The sequence below is a fragment of the Canis lupus genome, chromosome 21, assembly GCF_048164855.1.
Source record: "Canis lupus baileyi chromosome 21, mCanLup2.hap1, whole genome shotgun sequence".
Lineage (NCBI taxonomy): Eukaryota > Metazoa > Chordata > Mammalia > Carnivora > Canidae > Canis > Canis lupus.
Genome location: NC_132858.1, coordinates 54,370,005 through 54,386,168, shown reverse-complemented (window position 1 = coordinate 54,386,168; position 16,164 = coordinate 54,370,005). Strand labels below are relative to the sequence as shown.

At 63.6% G+C, this 16,164-nt stretch overlaps 1 protein-coding gene across 2 annotated transcripts in view; it reads right to left on the bottom strand.

Moving 5' to 3' along the window:
• GRB10 (growth factor receptor bound protein 10) overlaps positions 1-15,055 on the bottom strand; it is a 157,021-nt gene extending 141,966 nt beyond the window's left edge. For both annotated transcript variants that reach the window (XM_072791706.1, XM_072791707.1), the window contains exon 1: positions 14,971-15,055. The gene's annotated coding sequence lies outside the window, so the exon portion shown is untranslated. The remainder of the gene's footprint in view (positions 1-14,970) is intronic.
• Between the last annotated feature and the right edge of the window lie 1,109 nt (positions 15,056-16,164).

Genomic DNA, 16,164 nt, shown 5'->3' with positions numbered 1-16,164 from the left:
CATTTAAGAACGCCACTTATGAGCACGTAGGGCTAATTGCTGAAAAATTTCTGGCAAAATTCCTAGGTTAAGTAACAGCATTCGTAGGAAGGGCTCTCCCGGGGGGCAGGGGCCTTGTCAGAGGACTTTAGAGAAGAAACTGAAGGTAAAAGGGGACGAGCGTCTCAGAGCTTAGCACACAAAGTGCGGCTCGGGTCGGGGGACACGCGGGGCCTCAGGCCGTGCCCCAGACTTTCGGGGATGCAATCAGCCCCGTCACCAGACCCCTGGGCACCCCACGGGCGTGTGCAAGTGTAAGTAGCTTTGGACACGGTGAAGACGGAGCCTGTGTCAATACTGGCACCTGCCAGCTGCCTCCAGGAAAACAAGTGGAAAATGCGCTCGTGTCACTTCTTGACTGCCGAGCCAACCCCTGGCCACGCCATCCCTCTGCTCACGGTCCCCTCCTCCCCGGACACCGCCGCTCTCCACGGCAGCCGGGCAGCAGCCCACGGAGGGCACCTGCTGAATGCAGGACTCGCAGGGCGTCGTGCAGGGCGTCGTGCAAGGTCATCAGCGCACTCCTGAAGCTGAGGAGGAGCAGGGAGCCCCTGGAGGGGCGGGGAGGCCAAATTGCCACCAGTGCCACTTGGGCAAAGCAGGGAAGGGTGAGGGTGGAGATGCCCAGCAGGGACCCGCAGGTGCACCCGTGCGCTCGGGACTGCCTTCCCTCCCTGAGCCCAGGCCTGGGCCGGGGGCACCTGGGCTCAGCCCCGACCTTCCATGGGTCTGCAGGCGGCTCCCCGCGGACCAGGAAAGTTCTGGAGCGTCCTGGACCCCCGGCCCAAGGAGCCAGAGAACGAAAGGCAAGGGAGAGGCAAAGGGGCTCAGGACGCACCTGCTGGACCACCCGCCGGCGTCACCGGCCGTGTGTGCCTCTGCCAGCCTGTGAGGTAGCCCACCTGCTCCACACGGGAGGAGGGAAGGGCAGCAGTTTCCCCAAATGCATCTGAGCAAGCCTTCGAGGAAGGGGATCGGGTGCCTGTAAGGCCCGGGAAGGGTCAGGACTCTGGGAGTCACTCCACGCTCAGGAAATTGTATAAAACAGGAGCACACGCGGCGCATCGTGTTGGTCTTGGGCTTGATGTGTGGCTGTGTCACCTGCCGGGCGTGCTTCTGCGTCCTGCATCGGTGGGGCTGGCTGACGCCGGGGACTCGGCCAGGTTCTGTGGTTTGTTTCCTTTTTTATGACTGATGCAAAACACAAACACGAAGGGCCCCAGTCCAGTGTCCCATCACATGTTCCCCGGAGCCCCAGGGTCCCCGGGGTCCCAGACTGCCCTGCGCCAGCCCCGCTCTGCCCTCGGCCTCCCGATGGGGCAATACTCTGGCAGGTGCAAGCTGCCAAGTTTCTGACCCAACTGGTGGTTCCGAGCCCAGGACACAGCTCCTGAGCCGGGGCCACGTCTGAACCAAGCATCCCCCCTTGAGCTGTATGTCCAGAGGCTCACCGGGTGGCCTCGCAGGGACGTGGGATTGTGGGGCCCAGCTCTGCAGGTGGGCCCCGCAGCCCGGAGCCAGGCAGACGGGAGGGGCCCCGACACAGGCGGTCCAGAGGTCACCGCCTGAGAACCCTGGCCTCTCGGATCACTCCCCCACCCGGGCATTATCAGGGCGTCACCTCCTGTCTGAGGGAGGTCACCTGTTCTAGCCCGGCAGGCTTTCCTAAGACGTGAACTGTGTCCACCCTCCCAGAGGCTGTCTGGCTTTCGTGGGAGCACTGGGGCTGAGCATCAGGGAATACAGCCTACAGCAAAAAAAAAAAAAAAAAGCCTCAAGCAACCCAGCTTTCTCTGAAAGGCGCAGAACCCAGGTCTGGGTGGTGGGTGATACCTCCGGGACGGCTTGCCGCAGCAATAGAAAGCCTCAGAAAACCCTAGGACGGGACTCGCGCTTTATCCCACCGTTCTGGAACCCCCTAACCTCCCGCCAAAGCAAGAGTGAAATCGCCACGAGCTCCGTGGACCGCGTCCCGCGGCACTCAGCATGCTCCCCACTCCGCCCCACGGGGCAGCGGGTTCCACCCCCGTCTCGGGGGCGTGGGGCACACAGCCAGGCCCCAGGTCTGCTGCCCCCTAACACACCCCACAACCGTGCTTCCCCGTGTGGCTGCTGAGCTCCCTAGACCCGGGCTGAGTCTTCTTCTGGGGGGTCTTCAGCACCTTTATGCGCGGGGTGCCAGAGGGGAGGAGAAGCTACAGGTCCTCCGCCAGCGCCCACCCGCCCCCCTACCCACGGGACAGCCCAGCAAGTGGCACAGGCGCAGAGATGCGCTGGATCGAAGGTGCTGCTGCTCCCGCCCAGACTCCTGAGCAGACTCCGTGGCCCCGCACCCCAGCACCTCAGCCCACACTGGCCCAGCCACCACCTGCCACCTTTCACACTCACGGGGCACGGAGAGGGGAGGCCCCGCTTCTTCCTCGCTCGGCCAGGAACGTGACGTCTGGCCACACGGACGGCAGCCTCCCGAGACAACAGCTACTACGCGCGGCACCTCCAACAACCCCCGTGGGCGGCCCAGCCAACAACCTGCCATCAAGCGACAAACGGCAGGTGATCAAAGGGGCGATGGCCGCGGGGGGCAGGTGATCTGACTGTTGCAGGGGCGAGGGTGCCGATCCCACCTGTGCCTGCAGCGACGCGCTAAGCTAATTCAAGCGTGTGAAATCGCCCCAACGTCTCACACTTGGCCCTAAATCGCCAGATGGGTTCGCGCCACAGGGGAGGCGGATCTGGAGAGGAAGGTGCGACGTGGCAAGCTGCGTCCTCCTGGGGCTCGTCCGCCGCCCGTCGAGGTCACTGGGAAGTCGGGCAGGCCTCGCTATCTGGGCTTAGCAGACAGAAAGGCCCAGTTTCCTGCTGGAAACCCTTATCTGCTCGCTTCTCCAGCGGCTCCCCACGCCCACTGCCCGCCGCTTGGCTAAGAGATAGTGGACAGGTTTGTCCGGGCGCGGTTATTACTTGTTACATATTAAACAGTTAAGTTAGGAACGGTTACGTAACAGCACCGCAGGCCACAGAGAACGCCCAGCGGCTACCTGGACTCCCGCGGGCCAGCAGGAGACCACGCGGGGGGGCAGCGCCCCTGAGGACACGGCCCTCGGAGCCACCAGAGCACACAGCGAGAACGGCCAGCTGCTGACCACTGGCGCCTCCCGGGCCACGCAGGGCCGGCTGGTCCTGGACAGCACGGGGACGAGGCCCAGGGACCCACACTGCAGGGCCAGTCCCCAGGGCATCCACACCCGTAGGGGGGCACAGGCTGCACCGGACCCACCACACGGGGTCCCTGCGTGCAGCGTGGGAGACTCAGCTAGGGTGCAGGGCGCACAGCGCGCACACCACGGGGGACCGGGCTGGGAGCAGGCCACACAGTGAGCAACCTGGGGGACCGAGCAGGGTACAGGCTGCACAGCACGCAGCCTGAAAGACAGGGCTCAGGGCAAGGCACGCGGTGCACAGCGTGGGAGACCGGCTGGGGCACAGGCTACACTGTGTGCAGAGCAGGATGCACGGTGTGCAGCGTGGGATCCGGGCTAGGGTGCAGGCCGCCCAGTGCTCAGCTTGGGAGACGGGGCTCGGCTTGGGAGATGCGGCTCAGGGCAGGACACACAGTGCATAGAATGGGAGACCAGCTGGGGCATAGGCCACACCATGCACAGAGCAGGATGCACGGTGTGCAGCGTGGGATCTGGGCTAGGGTGCAGGCCACACTGTGCACAGTAGGGGAGACACGGCTCAGAGCAGGACGCACGGTGTGCAGCGTGGGATCCGGGCTAGGGTGCAGGCCGCCCAGTGCTCGGCTTGGGAGACGGGGCTCGGGGCAGGACACACAGTGCATAGAACGGGAGACCGGCTGGGGCACAGACCACGCAGCTGCGTCCCAGCAGGGAATGTGGGTGCAGAACACCAGGTCCTGCTGTCCTCAGCACCCCCAGACGGCCTGACGAGCTCCAACACAGAGAAGCAGGGACACCACCCTGGCAAGGGTAGGAGGTCGCCCTGCCTCCAAAATATATACAGTGAGACTCCCCCGCCATGGGTTCACCTGTGCCTGGAGGACCCTATAGCACAAGCCTGGCCCCACACTGCTCAGCTGCAAGGGGAAGCATCCTGAGGAAGAGGGCAGAGGAGCAACGCCTGGTCCAGGTACTCGGAGCCCCGTGTGACTGGGTCAGGCCCTGAGGCTTCAGCGAGAACCTCTGCTGCCCAAGCCCTGGTTCCCATGGCAACCCCAAAGAACCCCCTGCTCCCTCCACTGCCCCTCGCTCAGCCTCCCCCTACCCCAATCACCTCACTCCGGTGGGAAAAGACACACGCAACCCCCAGAAACACAAAGTTCTCCTTATCTGCCCATGAAACCCTGAAGAGCACGGGGCTGGGGGGATCCAGGCCCACCTCGAGCCGGAGTCTGACAGCAAATCCACTCGTTCCACCTGCCCGGGGGCCAGGTCGGCGTTCCCACGCCCCTCTCCAGGACGTCACAGCAAGAAGCGCCAGGACGGAAACGGCTTCCTCTTGAGGCCAGACGCACAAAGCTAAGAGGTGGCACACATGGGCACGGGCTGGGTAACTGGACGCACATATGGGGCACGGGCTGGACAGGCAGGTGCGCACACGGGGCATGGGCTCGGTAACCGGGTGCATACACGGGGTTCAGGCTGGGCAGGTGGGCGCGCACACGGGGCACGGGCCAGGCAGGCGGGTGCGCACACGGGGCCCAGGCCAGGTAACTGGGTGCACACGTGGGGCTCGGGCCAGGCAGGCAGGTATGCACACGGGGCACGAGTGGGGCAGGCCGGCGTGCACAGGGGCTCGGCCAGGTAACCCGGTGCGCACACAGCCCAGGAAGAACAAAGGAGAAAGATGAGTGACTCGCCCGAGGCCACAGAGCCAGGGAGTGGCTACACTCTGAGGGGCGGCACAGGCAGGAAGAGCAGGGAAGCGGCCGAGGGCAGCAAGAACTACCTGGAAGCCGCCACACTGAGCCACACAGGCGGGAGCAGGGAGCTGGGGAGCCCAGCACTCAGATGCCCAGAGAAGCACCAGTCGCAGCTCCTGGGAACGGGCGGCCGGCCTGGATCCTCGAACCCCCAGAGGTCGTGGTGAAGGACCAGCCCATGTCCACCCCGCGGGCAGGGGCCCAAGGTGGCCAGGACCGTGTGCTCCCGGTATTTTAGAGGCGACCCTATGAACGCACACCAAAAGCAGAGCATTCGACCCAAAACAAAATGCAGCGAGCCTTTCTCACAGTTCTGGCCCGGCCTGCTCCCTGGGAGGCGAGGCACGTGCCACGGGAGCGTTAAAGCCAATACCGGGCGCCCCTCCAGTGGAGATACTGCAGGGTAAACTGAGGCATGGAGTCCAACCCCGAAATTCTAGAACAAATCTAAGTGCACACAGGTGAACTTGCTCCAGGTCACAGACCTGCCCCCCAGACCTGAGGCTTCCCTGAGGCTCTCCGAGGTGGCGCTGCATCCCACCTCTGCAGTCACCCGCCAGGAGGCCGCTCGGGGGTCCCGTCCCCCTGCCCTCTGCTCTGAACTCCTCTGCCCGAGGACGTGGGCCCTGCAGCTTCCGGGGAAGGACAGTGATTCACAGCACAGGAGGGCCCTCCTCTGCCACACGCCCCATAAAATACACCAGGGCTCCCAGCTAACGGCTCACCCGTGGGAGAGCAAGGAAGGGATCAGAGGAGCTAGGTCGGTGCCCAGTAACCCACTAAACACACACTCAGCTGCACCGGGACCACAGGTAGGGGATCTTTTAAAAAGAGCCAGAAAAGCCAGTGGACCAGGGGAAGCTGAACCAAAGATGCAAAAGAGCCGGACGCCAGGCCAGCACGTGGAACTGCAGCCTGACGTGCCACCAGGCCAGCAAGCATCAGCCAGGAGAGCCTCCGTAAACTCTGGTGGCGAAGGAAAGGCAGGGCCAGAACCAGAGCATTGACTCAAGTGCGAGGAGCAGCGGGCCGACACCCGTCGAGTGGGGTCTCCCTGGAGGAGACAGACCCAGGACTGCCGACCTCCCAGGCTGCAACAGCCCGCCTTGGCAGCAATGAAGAGGCTTCGGCACACAGTCTAGCCAGCCGAGGAGAGAAGACCCAAGATGTGGGCACCAGGGCCTCCCCACACAATGGGGCATCCAGAGAGCTGTCCCGAGGCCGTCAGCTCCTCAGGGGCTGCCTCCGAAAGCACGCTGGCAGAGAAGGCCCAGACGTCGAAGCAAAGCCTTGAACCGGAAAGATGAGGGCCAACCGGAGTGCGCTGGACACCACCCTGTGGGCCCCACCTGTCCCGGTCTCTGTGTGGTCACCGTGGGGGCGACCCCCAGGACACAGGCCCCACAGGCCCCGTGGACGAGGAAGGCCTGTCCATGTGCCTGCGCCAGCACCCACAGCCCTGCACCCGCGGCCCGGCAGGCAGAGGTGCGCACAGAATGGAGGACGAGTCCCTCTCCTGCCCGCCCGGGGCCCCAGGGCTGCGTGGGGACAGTCACAATCTAGGGCCACCCATCAGGGTCTCTCAGGGGCCAGGGCAGCCACCTCCCTCGTCCCTGCCTCCCTCCCGCCTCCCTCCACCTTCACCCCTGCTTCCCCAGACTGGGCCATCAAAGAAGACACACCTATGTCCTCTCACCTGCCACAGGCTCTGCTTCCTACCTAAGTCAGGCACAAATGTGTAGAAAAAAATCAAGCAATGATGTAAAAATTTGAGAAAGACTATATAGGAAAAGGCAAAAAACAAAAACAAAACAAATATACCCCCTTCCTCCAAATTTAACAAATATCATATCTATGAAATAGGAAGGTTATGCCATTAAAATAAAAATAATCATTTTTGGTGATGATGGAGAGTCGCTGTAGGTTCACTGACTACAGTAACAAATGCCCCGCTCTGCCGGGGATGCTGACGGACGAGAAGAGGCTGCGCGTGGCAGGGAAGGGCATACAGGAAATCTCTGGTCTCGGCTCAATTTTGCGATGACTCTAGAAGCTGCTCTAAAAAACAAAGTCCGAAAAAAAATTTTTTTAATATAAATAAATAAATAAAAATAAAAAAATAATAAATAATAAAAATAATAAAAATAAAAAACAAAGCCCGTTGAAAGAAAAAAATCAGAAACGTGGGGATAAAAAATTAAAAGAGAAACTTAAAATCCAATAGAAAGGGTTTAAAAGGCAGCCTGGCATAGCGTACACGCTAGAACAGCCGAAGACCAGATACTAAACAGGAGACACGGGTAGCTGGAGAACCGGTCCCAGAGCCTAACAACCAAACAAACGCTCCTCTGGAAAGAGACAAGGAGAAGGTGAAAGCAAAGAAATTAAAGGATTAACTCAAATATACGTCCCGGGCCCGAAGGACGTGGGTTTCCCAGCTGGAAGGGACTCGCGCTGTACCCCGCGCAATAGATGGAGACGCCCTCCCCCCAACAAGGCACGTCTTCAAGAGACCTTCAAACACATACAGAGAATATCCCAGAAGCTTCTAGACAAGAAAAACAAAAAAAGAGAATCAAGAATCGAATTAGAAAAAAAAAAAAAGATCGAATTAGGTCCATCCTCAACCCCGCTCTGCCTAAAGGCGGCGGCAGCCTTTGGGCCTTGGGGCTCAAGGATCTCCAGTTAGGAGTCTGTGCTCGGACGAGCGGATCTGCGGGACAATAAGGATGTTTCCAGACACACGAGGTCTCCAGAATCTGCAGGACCCTGTTTGGGGGAGCCCAGCGTGGAACGTTCTCCATCCCACTGGGGGAACAAAGCGGGAGGGTCACGGGATCCTAGACGGGCCGCGGGCGCCCTCAGGTTCACGGGGAAGGCAGGCCGCGGGGGCAGGGCGTGGGCAGGGCGTGCTAGGAACGGCAGCCAGGGCCCACGCAGACGGTGTGGAGTGGCGGACAGGACAGCGAGCGCGGGGCCCTCCCACTCGGGGCGCCCCTGAGCCCCAGCAGCGCAAGTGCAGGGCGGCCACGGACAGAGGCCAACCCCTCGCTTCCACGCGCAGAAGTCAAAGAACCCATACGAGAAACGGGGGACACCTGCTTAGAAAATACGGGTCAACAGGGCAGGAAAGAGGAAGCCCGAGAGGCCCGTTGCTTCCGGGGAGCCGGCCGTCGAATCCGCGTACATCCTTCCAATCACAGAATAGAACCAATCTCACAAGGGTCCGCCCCGGGGGAAGGCTGCAAAGGGAGGGACCCCGCGTGGCGGCGGGCCAGGGGGGCAGGGGACAGAGCCTGCCCTACAGAGCCTGTCTGTGCCCACGGCAGCCCCGCAGGCCCAGGGTGGGGAGATGGTCCAGCTGGGGCGCACGGAGCCCCATCCGCCCTTATCCTTCCCCCAAAGCTCCCACACAACACTGGGGAGACGTGGGCCGAGGTCTCACCTTCATGTTTCTCTAGAAACATCCTAACCAGGTTTCCATGCAGTCACAGAATTTGGGGGAAGAGAGGACAGCATCCTTGGAGAAGCAGCCTGAAGGCTCCTAGGGAACCCAGCTGGGCCAGGCAGGGCCACAGAGGACACAGAGCGGGCCCTGCACACCACTCAGCTCAACCTCCCGCCTGGTGGCAAGATTCCAAGCAGGGGCCCAGGGCTGGAGCAAGGTGCGTCCTCAAACCAGGGGAGTCCTGGTCCTACAAGCCCCAGTTCGGAGCAGCTTTCCAGTCACCGCGAGCTTGGTGACGCAGGCGTTCCTAAAACGACCACCGTCAGATACGTGATCTGAGAAAAGTTCTCACGCCAAGGGGAGTTCTCAACTCATCAATGGCGGGAAGACTCCCAGGGATGACAGCTAAAAAATAAATAAACAAGCAAACCAAAGGCCCAGCTCATCGGAGAAGTGAGTGTCCGCGGGGTCCCATGTGGGATCCAGGTGACTTGTGGTCAGTAGCCCTGGATGTCCTCCCTGGTGGCTCCCGTGTGACAAGACAAAAAAAAGGCACGCGGGGGCCCTTCGGGCACCCCTCACAGTTCTGTATTTTCAGAGCCCACGCCCCCCCCCACCAGGGTGGTGTGCCTGAAAGTTCCGGACAGGCCCAGATGGAGCACGGTCACCTCAGGCTTCTACTTGCGGTGACAAAGACATGGGAAGGTCCCAGCTGCCAGCCTTGCTTCCAGGGGACAGCAAAGACTCAACATTGAGGGCCAGCACACATCCAGGTCTTCCAGGCCCACGCTCTCAGAGCTCACGTTACTCGCAAGACTACAGCTGCCGGGGTCTGGGCCCATCGACCCGGCTCAAAAACCCAGCCAGGACTCAGGGAGATGAGGGCGCCACCAGCATGGCCCTGGGCAGTGCACAGAGCCCCTTCCCAGGGCCATGGTCAGCCCACCAGGACCAAGGGTCCACGCTCACTTCATCCCAGCCAGCCTGTGCCTCTGAGAGAGACTCCGGGCACCAACCGACCTCAGGGACCTGAAAATAGATGCCACCAGGCCCCACATGCCTGAGACCAGGGGTGTCCCTGCATATGATGGTGCAGCCCATCTGAGCCCGCGCGTCTCCACAGTCGGCACCATCTCTATGGTTTCCACTATCTCCAAGGTCTCCACGGTCTGCACCGCCTCCACGGTCTCCACCTGTCTCCACCGTCTTCACCCGTCTCCACTGGTCTCCACTGGTCTCCACGGTCTGCACCGTCTCCACCGTCTCCACCCATCTCCACCATCTGCACCTGTCTCCACTGTCTCCAAGGTCTCCACTGCCTCCACCCATCTCTACCATCTGCACCCGTCTCTACCATCTCCACGGTCTCCACTGTCTCCAAGGTCTCCACGGTCTCCACCCATCTCCACCGTCTGCATCCGACTCCACGGACGGTCTCCACCGTCTCTACCGTCTCCAAGGTCTCCACAATCTTCACCCATCTCCGCCATCTCCACAGTCTCCATCCATCTCCAGTCTCCACCATCTCCAAGGTCTCCACAGTCTTCACCCATCTCTACCGGTCTCCACCGTCTCCACTGTCTCATTCCAGATCACAGGGGACCAGCTGTTGATGCCCTCAGCTATCATCTGGGCCAATGGCTTTGCCCCCAGGGAATGTGGACCGTCCACCACCCATCTTTACTCTTGGACTCCCACCGGTGAGGAGCTCCAGCCTTCGCGCTACGGGGAGGCCACAGAAGGATTCGTACGGGGCCTGGTGCTCAAAGCAGGCTACGGTCAGGTGAGCAGGTGTGCTAGGGCGCATAGGCACGGAGCACTGGCAGGCAAAGGGATGCGAGGCGGAGTCCTCCTCCTAGCAGACATTGCGGATTAACAGCAGGATAATCAAGCACGCAAGCCGCTCAAAGTCCAGGCCGAGTGTGCCCACAAGCGGTGCGTCCGAGCGCTCGCCAAGTGCCACACGCCACACAGGAGCCACACGACTCCCACAGCCCTGGCTGGTAAACACACCTCTGACACTCGTTCGTGGATGAGCTTGGGTAGCCTGCCTGCTATGGCTCGCAACACCGACAGCAGCGAAACAGGAGATCCGGGGGTCAAACTGGGGCAGCAGGCCTCCTGCAAACGTCAGCTCAAGCCACTTCCCTGCGCTGAGCAGAAAAGGAGCGGATTCCTCCCCGGCACCTGTTCCCAAAGACGATGCCAGAACACGCCATCCACTCTGCTGCCCCAGCCCAAGTCCATCCTCAGGCTGAGGATCTCACACTCAAGCAAACTCCACATCAAGTCCACATTTAAATTCAACGGTTGACAAACAGGAATGACACCCCAGTTTCCCCAGCGGCATCCAGCGGTGATGAACCAACCAACCTCACGTCCCATGTCCCGGGCAGGCGTCCCATCTCCACCTGGACACAGGGCTGTCTCCGCCAGGGCACAGGCAGAAAGGGAGATCCCGTCAGAGCCAGTGAACCCCCAAAGCAGAGTCAGAACTGCTCGTTCCTGCGATGACCGTCCATGAGGCCGGGGCAGGGCCGTCCGGGCTGCCATCTCCAAGGACACTCACACGGTGTCCCTTCCCGTCATTAGAGGGGAGCAGTCAGCCTTCGAGGAGCTGGCAGTTTTATGCTTCCCCTGCTTTCACCTCCTTCCAGTTAACTGTGATGCCCAGGAGCAGGGACAAGTTCAGAAGCTCCTCAAAGCCAGGGCGGGCAGTGGGGGCAAGGGTGTCCCTGCCAGAGGACAGACAGGGAGAAGACAGGGGAGCACACAGCTCCCCAGAAGAGGGCAGCTAAAACGCAAACACAGGCCAGCCGCCCGCCAGCACCCAAATGGGTGAGATGTACTCCCCCCGTGAGCGCACAGACCTCCTACAAGATTGCCAGATCCCCCGGGAGCCTGCCTGCCAAGCCTCGCCCACCAAGGAGCTCTACTATCTTTAATTTCTTCTATCGTTCCCCATAATTCTACAGTTGAGCAAAAAAAAAAAAAAAAAAGACAGGTTAAAGAAAAAAATCTTCACTAGCAGAAAAAGTTTTTATTTAAATTTTGAACGTGACTGGTTGCGTAAATGAAAAGACGAGGCAAACGTTTTCTCCCTAGGAGCCCCCGCGATTCCACATTGGCCCCCCAGGCTGAGGGACAGTCACAGGGATCATGCGCACCCCGCAAACACACGGCCTCCTCCCCCCACCGAACAGAGCAGGCGTCCCCTCAGCTCCGAGTTCTGACACCAGCTCAGAGACATCCTCCCGCGGTGTAGGTTTTTCTTCCCCTGCGGAGACGGACAGACTTCCAAGAAAATAGGTTCCTTAAATTAGGCCACCTTCAAAGCATTGGGTTTTATCAGATAGACCAACCCAGAATTTCTACAGCTCTGAGATGAAGCCAGAGGCACAAAAGCCGCCTCTGTTCGAGCCTGAGTCTGGTTGCGGAACCTCGTAATGTCCCAGACCAGCCACCGCATCCAAATCAAAGCTCTGCGCTGGCTCCAGGTTTGGAGTTCGGCTCCCTCCGGCTCCACGGTCACCGGAACAGGGCCAGGGTTGCCCTGGGTTCCGATCCCGCGGCCACCATCCGTAAATCCCTAGACAAGTGGCCGGCACCAGCCAGCTCCGCTCTGGGTTCCTGGCTCACAAAGGGATGGGCTTCTGCGCAGCAGCCCCGCACTGCCCCCCAGAGTGGCGCAGACCACAGGCGACAGGCAACTGATGACTCTAGGGACACACAGCTTTTACGAACGCGCTGTTCTAACTGCAAAAAGCACAAGTGCCATATCGAACTCGTGACATCAAAGTTCCCTCCCCAAGTAAGTGTGTACTTAAGTACAAAAAGCAAGTGGACAAATTGATAAAGGCCTGGCCATAGGACAGTAATCGGCAAGCTGGGGAGCCACCCTGCAGGTAACAGAGCCTCCTACGTCTCCAGGTGTGTGGCTGGCAGGAGGAACGTCCTCCAGGTCACTTCTCTTTTGGAGGCAGGCATACTTGTGCAGAAGCATGAAACACACAGGACAAAATATTAAAAAATAAAAAATAAATCCAAAGCTAGGCCCTGGTGACAGCTCTGTCATTCGCTGGCCCGTGACCCCGGCATGCCCACTAACCCCTGAGCCTCAGTTTCCACACCTGTAAGGGATGGGGCTCAGCGAGCTGTAGATGACAGCGAGCAGGTTTCTAAGGAGCCTTTTACCCTGTAAAATGCTCCAGGGGTATCGGAAGCTGCACTTCTCAGTTACAGGAGCCACTTGCCGGGTGTGTAACTCTGTCCTCAAATTCCCTCCCTGTAATCTGGGGATTGGCCTGCGTGGCCCTCCGCTTTCAAGTGTTCCCAATAAAGTAATCCTAGAGTTCAGATCTTTCACAGGAAAAAGCCCAGTCATCTAGACTCATTCCTGGAAACACATTTGGTTTCAGGGCTTCTCCTTAATAAAATACTCCCCCAAGAGACACTTGGCCCCGGCCCTATGTCAAAACTCCTTCCCCTACAGAAACCGAAGCGTCTTCCCACTTTTCCTCTTGGAATGAAAGAGGGGGACGCCGGGTCAACGCTGGCGGAAAAACCAGCAGCTCCGTGCCTGTAAACCCCCAGCCAGCGCCTGTTGCTGCGCCACCAACATGTGTTCTTGGTAAAACTGAGCGAAACGTTAGAGAGAGCACCAATTCTGAACCTCGGGGGCTACGAACGGCTGAATCAGCGTTTTCGGAAACAAAGTGTTCTGGGCCCGGCCTTGTAAACAGCAGCACTGAGAAAGTTGTGCAATAACGCCTGTGTACTCACGAGCGAGCGCTACTTGTTTGGGCTTTTTCTGCATCTCTTGAATGAAAGCGGATACGAGGACGTTTGCAAGGCAGCCTTCTCCCAGCGCCGACCCAGGCCGGGCACTGTCACCTGTGGCTGCCCTGCACTGCCCACCCCTCCGCCCCCAGCCAATGACAAAAAGTCGGCAAAGTTCCTTGCAATCTCCCAGCAGAGGGAAGGCGATCAGAAGTGGGGAACAGCCCGAGTCCCTTAAGGCACAAGCCGGAGGGCAGCGGCAAGACGGGCCGAGAGGCGACCAGGGAGGCCGGTTGCATCAGACGTTCCTCGGCCGGCGCTCGGGCGCTTATCACATTTCCCCGGCTGGCGGCGGCTGCCCCGGGGCCCACAGCTGGGGTGAGGCCCCGCGGGGTAACCGGGCCGCCGGCGGAACCGAGAAGAACGACTCCGGCCCGGCCGTGCCCCGGGCTGCCGGCGAGTCCGCCCCCCCCCACCTCCCCTCCACCCCGGGCTCGGGGCGCACCGGGGGCCGCATGAGGTCCGGCCCCCCCACCACCACCCCTCCAGCCCCGCACCAGGGCTGCATGAGGTCCGCCCCCCCACCTCCCCTCCACCCCGGGCGCAGGGTGCACCGGGGCTGCCGGAGCTCCAGTTCCCCCTTCCCGCCTCCCCTCCATCCCCCCCACCTCCCCTCCACCCCCGGCGCGGGCGCATCGGGGCCGCTGGAGCTCCCGTCCCCCCCCCCCCCCCCGCCTCACACCTCCCCCTCCATCCCTGGCGCGGGGCGCACCGGGGCTGCTGGATCTCCGGCTGCCCGCCCTCCCGCGACCCCAGCCCCTCCCCCATCTCCCCTCCACCGGGAGCTCGGGGCGCGCCAGGGTCGCTGGAGCTCCGGACCCCCCACCTCCTCTCCACGCCTCCACCTCTCCTCCATCCCCCCCACCTCCCCTCCACCCCGGACTCGGGGCGCACAGGGGCCGCTGGAGCTCCGCCCCCCCACCTCCCCTCCACCCCGCGCCTCCCCTCCACCCGGAGCTCGGGGCGCGCCAGGGTCGCTGGAGCTCCGGACCCCCCCACCTCCTCTCCACGCCTCCACCTCTCCTCCATCCCCCCCACCTCCCCTCCACCCCGGACTCGGGGCGCACAGGGGCCGCTGGAGCTCCGCCCCCCCACCTCCCCTCCACCCCGCGCCTCCCCTCCACCCGGAGCTCGGGGCGCGCCAGGGTCGCTGGAGCTCCGGACCCCCCCACCTCCTCTCCACGCCTCCACCTCTCCTCCATCCCCCCCACCTCCCCTCCACCCCGGACTCGGGGCGCACAGGGGCCGCTGGAGCTCCGCCCCCCCACCTCCCCTCCACCCCGCGCCTCCCCTCCACCCGGAGCTCGGGGCGCGCCAGGGTCGCTGGAGCTCCGGACCCCCCCACCTCCTCTCCACGCCTCCACCTCTCCTCCATCCCCCCCACCTCCCCTCCACCCCGGACTCGGGGCGCACCGGGGCCGCTGGAGCTCCGGCCCCCCCACCTCTCCTCCACCTCCCCCTACCTCTCCACCCCGGGCTCGGGGCGCACCGCGGCCGCTGGAGCTCCGGCCCCCGCCCCCCGCCGCAGCCCCCGGCCCCGAGCCGACGCCCTTCCGCCCGCCGCGCCCCGCGCCCCCGCCGCGTCCCCGACCGGCCGGCCCGCGCGCAGACAATGCCGGCCCGGCCCCTCCGCCCCGGGCCCCCGCCCCCGCCCGCGCCCGCCGCAAAGTAAGTTGCTGCCCGCTCCCGCCCAACTCCGTACCTGCCGCGGCGCCGCCCCGGCCGCCTGCGAGCCCCGGGACCCTCGGCGGGGGCGGGGGCGCGGGCGGGGGCGCGGGCGGGGGCGCGGGCGAGGGCGCGGGCGGCGCGCAGGGCGGTCGGGGTCCCGGTCCTGGTCCTGGTCCCGGTCCCGGTCCCGGCCCCCGCCCCCCGCCGCCCGGGGCTGCGCGCAAACTTCGGGTCCCCGCGGCCTCCCGCCGGCGCCGCTCGCGTCCCTTCCTGCCTCCTCCCGGCTCCCCACCCCCTCGCGGGGCTTTAAACTCGCCGGCCCCGCCCGCCGCCGCCGCCTCCGCCGCCGCCTCCGCCTCCGCCTCCTCCCCCGGACGCTTTTCCTGCTCCTCCTCCTCCTCCTCCTCCTCCTCCTCCCGCTGCCGCCACAGCCCGGACCGCTCGGCAGCCGCCAGCGCGGGCGGAGCCTCGGCCTGGGCGCAGGGCGGGGGCGCGGGGGGCGGAGGGGGGCGCGCGGGGGGCGCAGGGCAGGGGGCGGAGGGCGGAGGGCGCAGCGCGGGGACGCGGGAGGCGGAGGGGGGGGCGCGGGGGCCGGAGGGGGGCGCAGGGCGGGGGGCAGATGGGGGCGGGGGGCGCAGGGCGCGGGAGGCGGAGGGCGGCAGGGGTGCGGGACGCAGGAGTCGGGGGCGCGGGGAGCGTGGGGGACCGCTGGGCGGGGACAGATGGGGGCGCAGGGCGCGGGAGGCCGAGGGGGGTGGAGGGGGACGCGGGGGCACAGGGTGGGGGGGCGGGGTGTGGGACGGAGGGGGCGGGGGGCGCAGGGCAGGGGGCAGATGGGGCGCAGGGCGCAGGAGGCGGAGGGGGGCGCGGGGGCGCCCAGGGCGTGGGGGCGCGCAGGGCAGGGGCTTGGACGAGCGGAGGGGGGCCGCGGGTAGGGGGGTGCAGGGCGGGGGCTGGGGGGGCTCGGGCACAAGGTGGGGGGTGGGGGGGCGCAGGGCGGAGGGTGGCGGGGGTGCAGGGCGTGCAGGGCGGAGTGGGGGCGCAGGGGGCACAGGGTGCAAGGGGGGGCGCAGGGCGGGGACGCGGGGCGGCGCGCGGGAGGGGCGGCTGTGCCGGGGCGCCAGGACCCCGCGTCCTGCACCCCCACCCCCACCCCGGGCACCCCTGGGTGCGGGGTCGCAGCCGCCCAAGCTCGGGTGCCAGCGAAGGAGCCGTGGGACCTGCCCCG